The sequence below is a fragment of the Nicotiana sylvestris genome, chromosome 12, assembly GCF_000393655.2.
Source record: "Nicotiana sylvestris chromosome 12, ASM39365v2, whole genome shotgun sequence".
NCBI classification, from domain to species: domain Eukaryota; kingdom Viridiplantae; phylum Streptophyta; class Magnoliopsida; order Solanales; family Solanaceae; genus Nicotiana; species Nicotiana sylvestris.
In genome coordinates this window covers 92,046,789-92,064,058 of record NC_091068.1, presented here as the reverse complement: position 1 = coordinate 92,064,058, position 17,270 = coordinate 92,046,789, and the positions used below count along the sequence as shown (strand labels likewise).

The 17,270-nt window shown below is 37.3% G+C and overlaps 1 pseudogene; it reads left to right on the top strand.

Annotated features, from left to right (window-relative positions):
* The window catches only part of LOC104245189 (tRNAse Z TRZ4, mitochondrial-like), a 59,077-nt pseudogene extending 44,836 nt beyond the window's left edge, over positions 1-14,241 (top strand).
* Positions 14,242-17,270: the final 3,029 nt, after the last annotated feature.

Genomic DNA, 17,270 nt, shown 5'->3' with positions numbered 1-17,270 from the left:
CGGAAAATTATACGGACTGCGCACGCAAGTTGAGAAATTATTGATACCGCTTTTCAAGGTCTTAAAATACCGAGATGATTATTTAATTTAAAGATAACATTTTGGGTCATCACAATTTATGACTGGTTTTTCAGCAGTTTTGTAGCTGGGTTTGGCTGGATTATTGGACTTATTTTTGCAAGTGTTTTGCTGGTTTTGAGTGGCTATTTTTCAACTAAGGTTGGGGTAATTTTGGAGCAAGGATTTTACTAGTTCTCCCCTAGATTTTTTTTGAGTTGTTGTTACGAGGGAGCAAAGCCGATCAAAGAGAGCCAATTTTCAGCTACTCATTCCTATGCGTTTTCCCCTCCCTTTCTTGTGCAGATACCCTCTTTTTGTTGTGTGTGTGTGTGTGTGTTATATGTAGAGAGAATTATGAAGGAGTGGGTGGAGGAAATATTTTTGGGGAGAGTGGAGAACATGAGTGGGGAAAGTGGGGAGAGTGGGTAGTGAGTGGAGAAAGTGGAGAAAGTGGGGGAAGTGGGTAGTGAGTGGAGAAAGTGGGTAGTGAGTGGAAAAAGTGGGGAAAGTGAGAAGTGAGTGGAAAAAGTAGGAATATATGATAAAAAATTATAGCGAGTACCCAATAGAATAACCGAGATGCACAGTGCATAGGCTAGCCCGAACACTACCATCTTGAATAAAATAGTTATAGATATTAGATACCTCTGTTTAGAATTTTATGAAAAGCCTTTTCCTTGTTATCATCTGTACTGTTTCACATACAAAGTATTTATGAGAATGAATAATGTCCAACAGGGTGGTCTAATGTTTGAGATATTAGAAATAACAATCTGAAGATTCAAAATTGAATTCTAATAACAACACTTGATAAGAGCATATTTATCCAAGCCTTGGCCTGGTGCACTTGTTTGTGACTGTAGAGGGCTGCTCTGTGAGTTAGTCAAGACACGCTCATGTTAGTTCAAACACCACTTTTATAAATGAAAAAAATTATAACAGAATAAAATTGATTGCAGTGCCACGAAATATTTCCTAACACATAATTAGCGGTGGCAATTTGAGCCCAAACCCATCCAACATGTTCAATCCGTCCATAGATTAATGGGTTGGACTACAAACATTTTAGCTCATGTTTCTATTTGGGTTGAGCTCAAGTTAACCCATTATTTTTTAGGGAAATTTTTGTTCCTATACCATGTAAGAAACTATATTACCAAATACGTTCATAGTTTGCATATTACCCGCCATGCTAATAGTATTTCTACAAAATATAGACAATTCATTAAATAAGGAATCATTGTAGTTGTAGCTTCCTTATTTAGGCGCGCTAATATTGAGAAATTAAATATTTTTCCAGATATTTTACAACGTAAATCACGCATTAATAATTATCGGTTGTTTCGAATAAAATTTTAGCGACTCTATTTTTGCGATACATTGTGTTCAACATTTTTTCTGGTCTCACAAATCAAAACGACTAAATCTTCTACAATTCTTCTACAACAAATGCAATTATATCCAAAATCCCAATTATGCTACAACTAAATGGGAATTGGGATAGCTATGGGAGATTTGGAGAATTTCAAGTCGATGGCATTGTAGTCGATGAGGATGCGAGTTATAGTCTATTGATTTCTACAATAGCACAACAATTAATGATCGATACATCCGAAAATATTATAAAAATCAAATACATTGTCAACGAGCATTGTCTTCCAATGGAAATTAGGAATGATATGGGTGTTCGTGTATACATGGAGACGAAAAAGGAAAACAAAAACTTAGCATCATATCCGCTATGTATAACTGTTCGCGATTTCAATATGGAATTGAGTATCACCAATGAGAACACAGTTGCAGGTTTGTGCTATTACATTTTGTATCAAATTCTGGTTGTATATCAATGTCCTACACTTTATCTACATTTTATCTACAAATAACCTACATGTCAGAGTAAATATATCTATCAGTATGGATTTTCACAATATCTACAAAATTTCTACATTTATTCTACAATAAAACTACATATCATTTGAAAAATTAATATGAAATACATAATTTTAATGTTTCTACAAATTATCTACAAAATTTCTACAAACTGTTCATAACAGTATTTATCTTTATTTTCATGCAGTCTGGAACACTAAAGTTACTTGATATGCCAACATCTCCCGTTATAGAGGAATATGAAAGTATAATAATAACAGATAGTACACCAAGTTTTATTGAAGTAGAACAAATATACCAAGACAAGTAAACAATTGCAACTGCAATGAAGCACTATTCTGTCATGCACAAGTTCCAATTCAGGGTTAAAAGATCAAGTGCTAGAAGGTATGAACATATGAATGGTCAAAGATCATTATTTTTTTAATTTTGTAGTTTATTTGTAAGTTTTTACTTCTTCAGTTTTTTCTTGTGATAATGTTTATCAGTATTGTAGATGAATTGTAGTTATGTTGTATATAAATTGTATAATGTGATCGTTTATGCTAAAACAATCTTCTTCTTTTTTAAATCTACATTTTAAACCAGTGTTTAAATTGTACTTATTTTGTAGCTACTGGCTATTATTTGTTAGTGAAAACTGTACATGGCACTTCAAGGCAACTAGCATAAATGATTCTGCAATGTTCAAAGTCAGAAATTTCAATAGCCAGCACACATGCTCTTTAATGGACAATACATTCATACAACGCAAATGTCACGACCCAGACCCCGATCCGGTCGTGATGGCGTCTCTCATGAAGACAAGGCCAGCCAACCAACCCATTTTGCCTTTTCAGAATAGTTAATATTAATAAACAGTTTTAGCATTATTAAATAACCACAGTCTAAACAAAAGTTTTCTTTATTAAGTGTAGAATATAACCCAAACACAACCCAAACTGGGGTGTCACAAGTTACGAGCATCTATTAGAGTATAAATACAACTGCAATGCCTGAAACATATAAAATTGGACTGATAAACAAAAGGAAGAAATGCGGTGCTGCGAATGCTGGCAATCACCTCACTAAACTCTGATAACTTAGCCTCCGACCAGCTCAAAACCAGCTACTAGGTGAACAAATACCTGCATCTACACACGAGGTGCGGGGAGTAAAGTGAGTACTTCAACTCAGTGAGTAATAAAGGTAAATAATAATTGAGCAGTAAGAAATCTCGTAAAACAAACCATCATGCTGTATAGAGCAGTCTAAAACCCTTTGAGTAAGAGTAGTGAAACTGTGAAATCCTTGGAAAAATATCTTAGCTCAGTTTAAACCTCTTTTAAGAATGACTTTTTCAACGGTTACGCAAATGAGTGCAAAATAAATAGTGCAGATAAGCATGGAAATCCGCCCCTCGGGCACAACACTCAATTAATAGATAATGACAGGCAATCAGATAGATATCACATAAAGTAGCACAAACAACAGATAATGGCAGACAAATGAAATAAAGTAAACACATAGAATAGTACCAGCACCGCTGCGGCGTGCAGCCCGATTCATATATCACTGCGGTGTGCAGCCCGATCCATATATCTCGTCGACGGCGCTCACTAGGGGTGTGCATACTCCGGGAGGGGCCCCTTACAGCCCAAGCACAATATAAAGCCATATCGTGGCATCAAAATCTAGGCCCTCGGCCTCATATCAGTATCAATATAACGCTGATGTGGCGCGCAGCCCGATCCCTTATTATCCTCACATCTGGCCCTCGGCCATACTCAGTCCAGAAATCACATAAGCCCCTCAGGCATTAGTAAAAACAGTAGTTCTCAGCCCAAAACATCATTTACTATATCATTTTAGTTTCAAAATAGAGTAAAAGTGGTTGAGTTGTAAAATAGTGGAAATCAGTACGACTGAGTTCAAGTAGTAGATCAAAACAGTGAGGAAATAGTGATAAAAATCCCTGGAGGGTTTAAATAGTTGTCTTGAAGCCCAAATATGGCAATCAGTCCAAATAATGATGATAACAAATAAGTTTCAATCAAATACGCGATAAAAACGTCAATCAGGACGGACTAAGTCACGATCCCCAATAGTAAACGACCACACGCTCATCATCAAGTGCGTGTCTCACCTCAATATAGCACTACGATATGCAAATCCGGGGTTTCAAACCCTCGGGATATCATTTACAGTCATTACTCACCTCGAACCGGCTAAATCTCTAGCTCGCGACGCCTTTGCCCCTCGAATCGGCCTCCACACGCGTCGAATCTATCTAAAATCAAAACGAATACATCACAATATGCTAAGGGAACAAAGCCCAAGCAGAAACAATCAATAATGGGCACAAATCCCGAAATTACCAAAAGTTGAGCCCCAGGCTCTCTTCTCAAAAGTCAGAAATTTTTACATCAACGGGTTCCTTATCCTTCCACGAGTTCATATATATCAAAAGTTCTCAAATCCGATCTCAAATGGTCCTTCAAATCCCAACTCAAAAATTCAAAATCCCAAGCCCTAGTTCTTCCATTTTTAGCTTAAATTCCATGAATTTCTAGGTTAATTTCACAATAGAATCACGTTTTAGGTTCAAAAATCTTACCTCCAATCAATTCTCCATGAATCCCTCTTCAATTTCCCTCAAAGAGCTCTCAAAATACTCAGCTATGGAGGAATAATGGCTCAAAATCGCAGATGAAATGTTTTATAAACTTTCTGCCCAGTTCTGATATTCCTTCTTCGCGAACGCGATCAAACTCTCGTGTTCGCGATGCATAAATTTAACTTGACCAGATTTCCTTATACGTGATCGCGACCAATGGCTCGCGAACGCGATGCTTTAGACTCCTCAACCTACACGAACGCGGTCCCACTTACGCGAACGCGAAGAGCAACAGCTCCTGGACCCTTCACGCGCCAAATCCACTATGCGAACGCGACCTACCCTCACGCGAACGCGAAGCACCGGCCTCCCACCGTTCGCGAATGCGAGGCCTCAAACGCAAACGCTAAGGAAAAACGAAGAACATCCCAAAATCCTTCTACGCGATCGCGACTGGCCCCACGCGATCGCGAAGGCCAATTTCGTCTGCAACAACTGAACAGTTTCTGCAATGATCCAACACCAAAACTAGCCCGATTGGCCACCCGAAACTCACCTGAAGCCCTCGGGACCCCAACCAAAAGTACCAACACATCCTAAAATCTCATTCAAACTTGTTCCAATCATCAAAACACCTCAAACAACACCAAATCCATCAATTCACATCGAATTCAAGCCTAAGTTTTCTAAAGACTTCCGAAATATGCTTTCGATCAAAAACCCAACCAAACCACGTCTGAATGACCTGAAATCTTGCACACACATCACAAATGACATAATGAAGCTACAACAACTCTCAGAATTCCATTCTGACCCTCGGATCAAAATCTCGCCTATCAACCGGAAATCGCTAAAATACTAACTTCGCCAATTCAAGCCTAATTCTACACCGGACCTCCAAACCAATTCCGATAACACTCCTAAGTCATAAATCACCCAACCAAGCTAACCAAATCATAAAAATTCTATTCTGAGCTCATATACAAATAAGTCAACTCTTGGTCAAACCTTTCAAATTCAAGCTTTCATCTGAGACTGTTCTTTCAAATTCCTTCCGATTTTTCTGAAAATCAAAATCAACGATCTACATCAGTCATAATACATAATACGGGGCAAGTCATGCCTGAGAGCTAGCGATCAAAGTGCAAAAGCTCAAAACGACCGGTCGGGTCGTTAGATCCTCCCCCACTTAAACACACGTTCGTCCTCGAACGTACCTAGAGTTGTTCTAAAAGCTAATCCGTAGCTGAATAACTTTAACATGCATATACCCGGGGGTGATCCCACATCACTCTATCTCATATAGGTCTAATAGCACATTGCAACTGAAATTACACAATCCAGTCTGGCCCATAAGCCATAGAACCACATTTCCACTTTCGAAACCATCAATACAATCAAAACCTCACACCTATACTCTGAATAGACCCGAACCAGCTGTAATAACCCATGCCTGCAACCTCGGGAACAATCCCATGATATACCACATAACTCAAACACTCGTAGCGACAACTTCTATTCACAGCAGCTGCCCACAATAACCGAATACTGGTAGAAAACCTCTTATCAACTAAAGTCTCATTCCAACACTTTCATATACTGCCAACGATAAATGAAACACGCAACAAACCATAACTATTTCTCATATCAGTTATTCATGAAGCCACTTCTCTTTTGGCAAATACCATAGCAAATTTCTGAGCCGAACCTCGATATTATCCTTCCAACATGCTGAAATCGAATTCGTTCATATTCATTAATGATCCCAACGATCTCCTCTAATCCAACACACTACTCCGGCGACATGACACATCAATACAGGCTTAAGCCACAACTTGGGCAGTACACGCACCAATAGGCAACAGTCCGAACATACTCAAATCGTGAAAATGACTTAAATGAAAGAGTTGTACCTCAAGCTCACCAGAACAACCACAACACAAGGCTGAGGACCCATCTCACATAATAGAAATAGAACACATGAATCTAACTCGAAAGATCATACCTCCACATAATCTTCGTTGCGATGCACGACTCTATCCAAACACTGCTCCACATGAACCACCCCAAGCCACTATGCTCGAAATCGACAACCACGGACAATTTGATGCCTGGAACCAAAGCAATTCATTACACCCACGGTGAAACAAGTAACATATACCATGCAAACCCGATAGGACATGGACGATACGCCACCCACCGAGCAATACCCAATTACTTTTCCCGCTCGACTTCCACTATGAACCCCAATAGAACCGCACCATATGTGCCCATAACCAACAAATCATAACGTCTTGCAACACAAAAAGGCAACTCATAGATCTCCCAGATCACTAGTAAGCTCAATAACGGTTGAATCAACCTATCCCTCAACAATACAATTTGGGGCCAACTAAGCCGACTCAGCTAGAACACGCATCCACATTGGCCTGCCAACGAACTCCTTATCAAGGAAGCCTGAAGCTGATCCTTCCACTACTATAACTCCTGCCGGAGCCATACAATATGGTTCCCAGCACCAAATCAATACCGAAATCAACAACCCTGCCCGGTAACATGCCCGGCCACAAGAAACACATCCGGAGAGTCGCTCAACACTGGAACTGAATTAGTGGTAGAATCCTCTGCACTGACATCCATCACAAAGGCTCGATTAAGAAAGGAAATCCTTCCCAACCGTTCTCTGGGTCTTTGAAATATAAACCACTCTACTAGAACATAATCTGCAGCACCTCGCCACTCAACCCGTGGCTTTTCCGGCATAGCCCATAGCGTAATAGTCCAGAATAACCCAACACTGAGACAACCAGTCTGAACTCCAACATCACATCCAACATCTAACATACCAACAAATAAAGATCCACTCGAGCCTCCAAATCCCGATAGTCGCTAAACAGTGCCGATACACATGATCCACAACCACAACATAGCCTGAATATGAGAACTTCCGTCTCCAAATCCACATGGCCCATGAATCACCATATCCGATCCCAATTTCACCGTCCGAATACATGCTACGCCTCAAATACCTAATCATTCCATGATAGATACTCAAAAATTTCCCTGTGCCACCAAGCAAACTCGAATATCACCAGTCGATCTAACAAGAAAGTGCCGCAATACTATCGAAGTACCATCAACTTAATCACATTGTCTTTTCTAAAACATATACCCTCGTCAGATCACCCCAATTAGCACTACCACTTCCTTAATCATCTGAAACTGCCCGTTCTGCCTAAGGATTCATGACTTTCCATTCAGAACTACCGTAACCTTCCACATGCAATTGTCAATCCTCCACAACCTACCGCATAGATCATACCATCTCAGGATAACATGAGAACTTAATCTTCCTTCCGAGCCACAAACATTTACGTACTCAATTGGTCAAGAACTTTCCATTGGTCCCAATCTAGAAGAAAAATCATTATACATCCCATGCTCCACATGCCCATAGAAAATATACAGCCCCAAACTATGGTAAAAAACATCAAGAACTCTCTGAGTTCCCTTTGCACAAATCAGACATGTCAGGAGTGAATCCTTCTAACTCGATCAAGCTAAGCAAGCCATCAAAACCTAAGAGCATCGCCGCAAAATACCTGAAAGGACTCATTACCTCGAATGCACACAAGGAATTAATCATATCCTTACCATACCGATTCGGTCTACTATCAAACTATTCTATCTATCTAAATTTCCTTCTGATTCACTTTCAACTTGATATTCTCTCTTACTGTAGCACCCCAATTCCTCAACCCAGGCTCACCACATGAGACCCAAGCACAAGACCACACTGTCTAAGACCTATAAGCCGCTGAATACTCACTCAATTACTCCCAAAAACACCACATTCCAGAACACTTTACTCTGAGGAACTTCCTGCGAATCTAAATTGCTTTCCTGATACTGATACATAGAATCCTATAATCAATATAGAAATATCACAAGTCTTGACCTCTTCCAATGAAAGCACAGTTTCTAACCTCATATACAACTTTAAGATACCCAATTGTTACATGTAGAACCTCGAACACATTAGAACCATTCTCCAGAGTCACTCACTCTCTTCAAACTACAATTAGCTTAATCAAACAAACGGAACCGCCCGTGCCTCATTAGCACTCTAACACCGCAAAATGAAATCCTCATCCCAACACATCCAAGCAACTTCCTGCTCTATGCACCGAGTATTCTTTACCAACAACAACATAAGACATCCCGTGATTTTTCTTACTCTATGAAGCATAATATAACCTTTGTCAAAAAATTTACTCTACTCGAGTCATCCTTGGTCTCAATTTCCGCAAGCCATAACTGATTCGCCCGGATGCCTCAAACTGGATCCAAGATAGCGCCTAACCGTGCAACCAACTACTCACAATAGACTCCCCCACTTGGCTCAGAGCCATATATCAAAATACACCCGATAACTCATAACATTTATACTCTATTGATGCCATAATACCATAGTGAGATTAAGCTCAAATCCTTTTGTAAGCTTGTGAAAACACAGATCATCTAGTACTTTAAATCTTCTGCAAATCTTGAATTCATCCCCGCAACAGTTAAGCCCACTCTCTTAAGCGACCTGAAATTTCAAATTTCGACACGTACTTTTCACTTACACCTGAGATCTTCTAACATACACATAAGGATCACACCACTTCAGAACACTCCATAGGAGATAACCACCTGCTTCGTCTCAATCTAAAATTTCTGTAAACCTTCCACCGTCATATACATTACACAGTTACTTAGTCTTCCTAAGTCTGGACTCGTACCGCAACATAAAATTTACTTCACTCTCAACTGGAAAACATGAAAAGATCCTTCACGCGCCTATAATTCAGGGCTATACTTCGAATCAAGATGGAATTCAAGCACCTAATAGTTCTTCTATCCTCCAGCCGGCCTTCCTCGTTACTTCCAAGTCGTATAGATACATCTCGCAGTACTAACATACTCACCACACAGTTATCCAGCCATCACTTCCACTAATAGGGACAATATTGAACATATAAGTGCAACACACTTGCTCACACAATCAGCACCTCGGTGCTCAATCCATAGGCAAAGATCCGGCCTCAAGTTCTCCAGACTGGCCCAACATCAAACTCACAGAGATCACATCTCGCCCCTCGATTAGGGAATCAAAAGCCATCAAGGTACATCTAATACTGAGAGATCATGCGCGCATGCAAATGCGTGGAAGGAATTTCAAGAGTTCCTTTTCAAGCTGGATCAAGGACGCACGATAAGAATTCAAAAATGTGAAGTTTTTCCTAAAGGTTCGGCAACCTCTCGAGGATAAATATAGACATCTCTGTACCGATCCGCGAGACTCTACTAAACCTGCTCATGACTCGTGAGACCTATGTAACCTAGGCTCTGATACCAACTTGTCACGACCCAAACCCCGATCCGGTCGTGATGGCGCCTCTTGTGAAGACAAGGCCAGCCAACCAACCCATTTCGCCTTTTCAGAATAGTTAATATTAATAAACAGTTTTAGCATAATTAAATAACCACAGTCTAAACAAAAGTTTTCTTTATTAAGAGGGGTATACAACACAAACACAGCCCAAACCAGGGTATCACAAGTCACGAGCATCTATTAGAGTATAAATACAACTGCAAGGCCTGAAACATATAAAATAGGACTGATAAACAAAAGAAAGAAATGCAGTGCTGCGAACGCTGGCAGTCACATCACTAAACTCTGATAACTTAGCCTCCGACCAGCTCAAAACCCGCTACCGGGTGAACAAATACCTGCATCTGCACACGAGGTGCATGGAGTAAAGTGAGTACTCCAACTCAGTGAGTAATAAAGGTAAATAATAACTAAGTAGTAAGAAATCGCGTAAAACAAACCATCATGATGTATAGAGCACTCTAAAACCATTTGAGTATGAGCAGTGAAACTGTGAAATCTTTGGAAAAACATCTTAGCTCAGTTTAAATCTCTTTTAAAAATGTCTTTTTCAACGGTTACGCAAATGAGTGCAAAACAAATAGTGCAGATAAGCACGAAAATCCGCCCCTCGGGCACAACACTCAATTAACAGATAATGCCAGGCAATCAAATAGATATCACATGAAGTAGCACAAACAACAGATAATGGCAGACAAATGAAATAAAGTTAATACATAGAATAGTACAAGCACCGCTGTGGCGTGCAACCCAATCCATATATCGTTGCGGTATGCAGCCCGATCCATATATCTCGTCAACGACGCTCACTGGGGTGTGCAGACTCCGGGAGGGGACCCTTACGACCCAAGCACAATATATAGCTATATTGTGGCATCAAAATCTAGGCCCTCAGCCTCATATCAGTATCAGTATAACACTGTTGCGGCGCGCAGCCCGATCCCTTAGTATCCTCACATCTGGCCCTCAGCCATACTCAGTCCAGAAATCACATAAGCCCCTCAGGCATTAGTAAAACAGTAGTTCTCAGCCCAATACATCATTTACTATATCATTTTAGTTTCAAAACTGAGTAAAAGTGGCTGAGTTGTAAAACAGTGGAAAACAGTACGACTGAGTTCAAGTAGTAGATCAAAATAGTGAGGAAATAGTGATAAAAATCCCCGGAGGGTTCAAATAGTTGGCTCGAAGCCCAAATATGGCAATCAGTCCAAATAATGATAATAACAAATAAGTTTCAATCAAATATGCGGTAAAAGCATTAATCGAGATGGGCCAAGTCACGATCCCCAATAGTAAACGACCCCACGCTTATCATCAAGCGCGTGTCTCACCTCAATATAGCACTACGATATGTAAATCCGGGGTTTCAATCCCTCAGGATATCACTTACAATCATTACTCACCTCGAACCGGCTAAATCTCTAGCTCGCGACGCCTTTACCCCTCGAATCGGCTTCCACGTGCATCGAATCTATCCAAAATCAGAATGAATACATCACAATATGCTAAGGGAACAAACCCCAAGCGAAAACAATCAATAACGGACACAAATCCTGAAATTACCAACACCCGAGCCCCGGGTCCACTTCTCGAAACTCAGAAATTTTTACATTAACGGGTTCCTTATCCTTCTACGAGTTCATACATATCAAAAGTTCTCAAATCCGACCTCAAATTGTCCTTCAAATCCCAACTCAAAAGTTCAAAATCCCAAGCCCTAGTTCTTCCATTTTTAGCTTAAATTCCATGAATTTCTAGGTTAATTTCGCAATAGAATCACGTTTTAGGTTCAAAAAGCTTACCTCCAATAAATTCTCCATGAATCCCTTTTCAATTTCCCTCAAAGAGCTCTCAAAATACTCAACTATGGAGGAATAATGGCTCAAAATCGCGGATGAAATGTTTTATAAACTTTCTGCCCAGTTCTGATATTCCTTCTTCGCGAACACGATCAAACTCTCGCGTTCGCGATGCATAAATTTAACTTGACCAGATTTCCTTATACGCGATCGCGACCAAAGGCTTGCGAACGCGATGCTTTAGACTCCTCAACCTATGCGAACGCGGTCCCACTTACGCGAACGCGAAGAGCAACTGCTCCTGGACCCTTCACGCGCCAACTCCACTATGCGAACGCGACCTACCCTCACGCGAACGCGAAGCACCGGCCTCCCACCGTTAGCGAACTTGAGGCCTCAAATGCGAATGCGAAGGCCAAACAGACCATCCCAAAATCCTTCTAGGCGATCGCGACTGGCCCCACGCGATCGCGAAGGTCAATGTCGTCTGCAACAGCTGAACAGTTTCTGCAATGATCCAACACCAAAACTAGCCCGATTGGCCACCCGAGGCCCCCGGGACCCCAACCAAAAGTACCAACACATCCTAAAATCTCATTCAAACTTGTTCCAATCATCAAAACACCTCAAACAACACCAAATCTATCAATTCACATCGAATTCAAGCCTAAGTTTTCTAAAGACTTCCGAAATATGCTTTCGATCAAAACCCCAACCAAACCACGTCTGAATGACCTGAAATCTTGCACACACATCACAAATGACATAATGAAGCTACAACAATTCTCAGAATTCCATTCTGACCCTCGGATCAAAATCTCGCCTATCAACCGGAAATCGCTAAAATACTAACTTCGCCAATTCAAGCCTAATTCTACACCGGACCTCCAAAACCAATTCCGATCATACTCCTAAGTCATAAATCACCCAACGAAGCTAACCAAATTATAAAAATTATGTTCCGAGCTCATATACAAATAAGTCAACTCTTGGTCAAACCTTTCAAATTCAAAGCATTCATCAGAGACTGTTCTTTCAAATTCCTTCCGATTTTCCTGAAAACCAAAACCAACGATCTACATCAGTCATAATACATCATACGGGGCAAATCATGCCCGAGAACTGGCGATCAAAGTGCAAAAGCTCAAAACGACCGGTCGGGTCGTTACTGCAAATCTACTGCCATGGTAGTTGGTTGCATGGTTATTTTAAAATATTCTAATCCTAAGACAATTTACACACCAAAAGACATACAAACTGACATGTTGTCTGAACACGGCATGAATCTAACCTACATGCAAGCTTGGAGAGCAAAGGAAAAGGCTTTACAACTTTTGAGAGGTCATACTGCTGACTCCTACAGCTGATTGCCTAGTTATTTGTATATTCTGGAGAAGACTTATCTGGGGTCTGTAGTTAAATTGAAGAAGACGTACGATGACTGCTTCTTATATGTATTTGTTGTGGTTTGTACGTCAATCAGTGGTTGGGAATATTGTAGGCCAGTTGTAGTAGTTGATGGGACCTTCTTAAAGTCAGCATACAGGGAAATAATGATAACAGCTAGTACAATGGATGCAGCAGGTATTGAAGTTTTAGTGTAGAAATATTGTAGCTTGTCTGTTTTTTGTAGTACTTGTAGATTTATTATAGATATATTGTAGAAAAGTTGTAGTTTGTATGTATATGTCTTCTTCTGCATTTTTCCTGCAGCCAATTAATTGCTTTTTGCCTCATAATATAGGTACCATATTACCATTGGCATATGCTGTTGTTGATTTAGAAAATGACGCATCTTGGAAGTGGTTTGTTGAGCAATTCAAACACACGTATGGTGAAAGACCAAACATTGTAAAGTCGTTGAATGTTGTTACAAAATATGCAAGAGAGCTGCCGATAGTAGAACTATTAGAGTATATGAGGACTCTTCTTGAACGTTGGACGAAAGAAAAGTTATTAAAAGCAAAGGGTACATTCACATACCTTTGGTTTAAATTCAACAAAGAGTTGGATGACAACAGAACATTATCGCACAAGCTTAGAGTAAGATCTGATAATTTATTGCATTAAATTAATTTATACATGACAATGTAGATAATTTGTAGATATTTTGTATTTAACCGTATATGAATTGTTTTTTGTTTGTAATGTAATTGTAGGTGAGGGCTTCAACAGACTACATCCATACAATACTAGATGGTGTGAGGCGCTATATTGTTTGTCTTGAAAACAAGAGATGTAGTTGTGGGCAATTCCAGCTTGATGAACTTCCTATTCCACATGCTTTGACTGCTTTAAGATGCAGGGATGAGTCTTTTGAACAATATTATTGTCCTTATTACACAAGGGAGAACCTCTTTCATACTTATGAAATACCAGTAAATCCCCTGCCTGATGAAAGCAAATGGAATGTGCCACAATATATATCTGAAGAAGTAGTAAATCCACCTACATGAGGGAAAAGGCAGCCAGGATGACCTCAAAAAGAAAGATACAAAACATATGATGAAATAAATTCAAAGAAGTACAAGGTTTCATGTGGCAACTGCGGAGAAGAAGGGCATAACAAAAGATCTTGCAAGAATGCACCCAAAAAGAAAAAAAATTTATGTAGTTAGCAGAATATTTCATAAAAATTGTTGGTGAGTTCAGGATAACAAAATTTGATGTGTAATTGTTGATATTTTTTAAGATCATAATGTAGTTAGATAGGTTTTTTTTTTTTGTATTGAGATCATACTTTCATAGAGTTATTTGTTTATGAATAGTTTCTATATATATTAGTATTAGTACCCAAACGGATGCGCGGACACTAATCATGTCAAATATTTAAGTTATTTGGATTGCATGTAAATAATCTTAAAATTTACACTTTCTCAGTAAATATAGATAATCATTGGATATTAACTACATGAAAACAATTAACCATTTCTTTTATTTTTCTTTTTCGATACCATTCTTGCCGGTGTCATTGGAACCTAAAAATAATCAAGAAGCAAAATAATAACTCATATTTGTGGCAAAACAATCAAATGTTGAGACAATGAATGACTCTTTGGATAAGACTTAACTCTTTTACTACTACTTGAACTCTTATTTGGTGCGTTGATATCTATTAAAAAATATTTCTTTCTTAAAATTTCAGTTTCTAAAATATTATTTTTCAATAATAATTATTTTTATAATAATGTAATTGAAAATATTATTCTTAATTCAAAACTCATTTTAATTGCTATCTAAAAATATAAAAAATTCTTTAGCTAGTGATTTTTTTTACTTCATTTTGATATTTGACATTAAACCATGTTAAATATCTGAGTTATTGAATTATATGTAAATAACCTTAACATTTAAACCTTCTAAATAATTATAGATAATCGTCAGATATGAATTAAGAAACACTACATGAAAAAAGACTAACATTTTCTCAATTCTCGTAGTGATAATTTTATTTTTGCATTATTCTCATAGGTGTCATTAGAACCTAAAAATAGCCACAAAGTGAAATAATAACTCATATTTTATAGCAAAACACAAAGGTTGACACGATATAAACGATTCTTTGATTACGACGTGATCTTATACTACGACTTGAACTCTTATTTTCTATGATTTTATCTTTCGAAAAATATTTCTATTTTGAAATTTCAATTTCTAAAAATTTATATGTATTATAATTATGATTATCTTTATAATGATGCAAGTGAAGATATTATCCTTAATTTAAAATTCACTTTAATCGGCTATCTAAAAATTTAAATGATTCTTTGGCCGAATTTATTTCAGTATGACTCCACTTTAAGTTTATCGATATCTCTAGCCCAAGAATTTAAATTTTTAATACCCTATATATACAAAAAATTTGTTCTTTGAATCATTAAATGTTAAATTTGTTGATTATTATTATTATTATTATAAAAAATTACATATATTGTCTTAAAATTGTCAAGTAGTTTATTTTTCGACACCATACTTGGTTTAACCTTAATGCAAACTACTCAAATTGCATTTCAATTCACATTCGAATATCATATCAGTTTGTTAGTAATAGTGATTTTTTAAAAACGACACATAATGTAAATTAAAAAAAAAAATATTCTAAGATATCCTTATCTTATAATCTATGTATTTGAGTTAAAAAAATATTTGAAATCGATGAGATTAACTTTCAAATTTTTTATACTCAACAAAGATGAAACATAAGAAGAAATTTGTTGTCATCTTTTATTTCTCATTTTTAAATCTTTCTAACATTTTTTTCAATGTTTATTTTCTTTTATCATATTTTTATGTCATTATTTCTTTTGTTACAAAAAAATAATTTATTTAACTATAAAAGGATGAGTTTTAATAAAAATTGCCTACATATGAACTTTAATTATATTTTTAGTCTTTGATTGAAGTTATTTCATATTTTTCTTTTGGCTTTATCTAATCAGCCTAAATAGGTGCTCACCCGACCACTTAAATTAAAAACTAAATGATGTATAATTCATATGTAATCCATATATAATATGTGTATAATCGTGTATTGTCGGTATATCATCTATTTATATTAGCTATAAAAAGTAAACAATAAATATGGCTTGATATTATGTAAATATTCCATAAGATTTCGGTTTTTGAGTTTATCCATGATATAACTTCTATTATAATAATTTTAAGGCTCTCTACGAATGTTCATAAATATCTTATCTTTTTATTATCTTTGAATTTAAAAAAGTAAAGAGTTTCTTCGAAATAATTTGTTTAAATTTAAAAAAAAAAATTCACATCATACCAATTTTTTCTATATATATACTCTTTGTTACACTTAAAAGTTGCTATAGTAACTATCAATTAGAAACCAATTTATCTCTTGTTGAGTTTGAAAAAAAAAACCTTTCACATAATCTAATGATTCAAAACTAATATTCTTCAACGAAAAAAATATTATACCCTTGCAATATTGGCTTGGCTGCAGCTAAATGAAGGGGTTTCAGCTTATACCCTTCAATTCCTTGAATGTGCTAATTGAAATTAATGATAGCAATTGTATAGCCGAAGTTTTGTTTTTTGTTTGATGTCCATTTATGCAAATTGACCCTTCAAACAAATATTCTTCAAGAAGAAAAAAGAAACAACTTTTTTTTAATATTGACTGATTTTGTGATGTTTCTTTCTCCAGCATGTATGTTTACTTTATTATATATGTAAGTAAACTTTTATTTGGTTTTGTAAACTCTTTTTTGTTATTTAGATAAACATAGTCGTGTACCCTTATATTACATTTATTTTAAAAGAACTTTATTTTATTCAAATCTATCTACAATGTTTCGAAGAACTACACTTATAAGATTTTAAATGTGAAAGAGTTTTATAGTTATATGGAGTAGTTTTTTTTTTGCTAGGGGCGAAGTAGTATTTAAATAATTAGAAAAAATAACAAAAGTTACTAACCTAGGCTCTGATACCATTTTACACCAGGATCTAGGTAGGCGGGCGG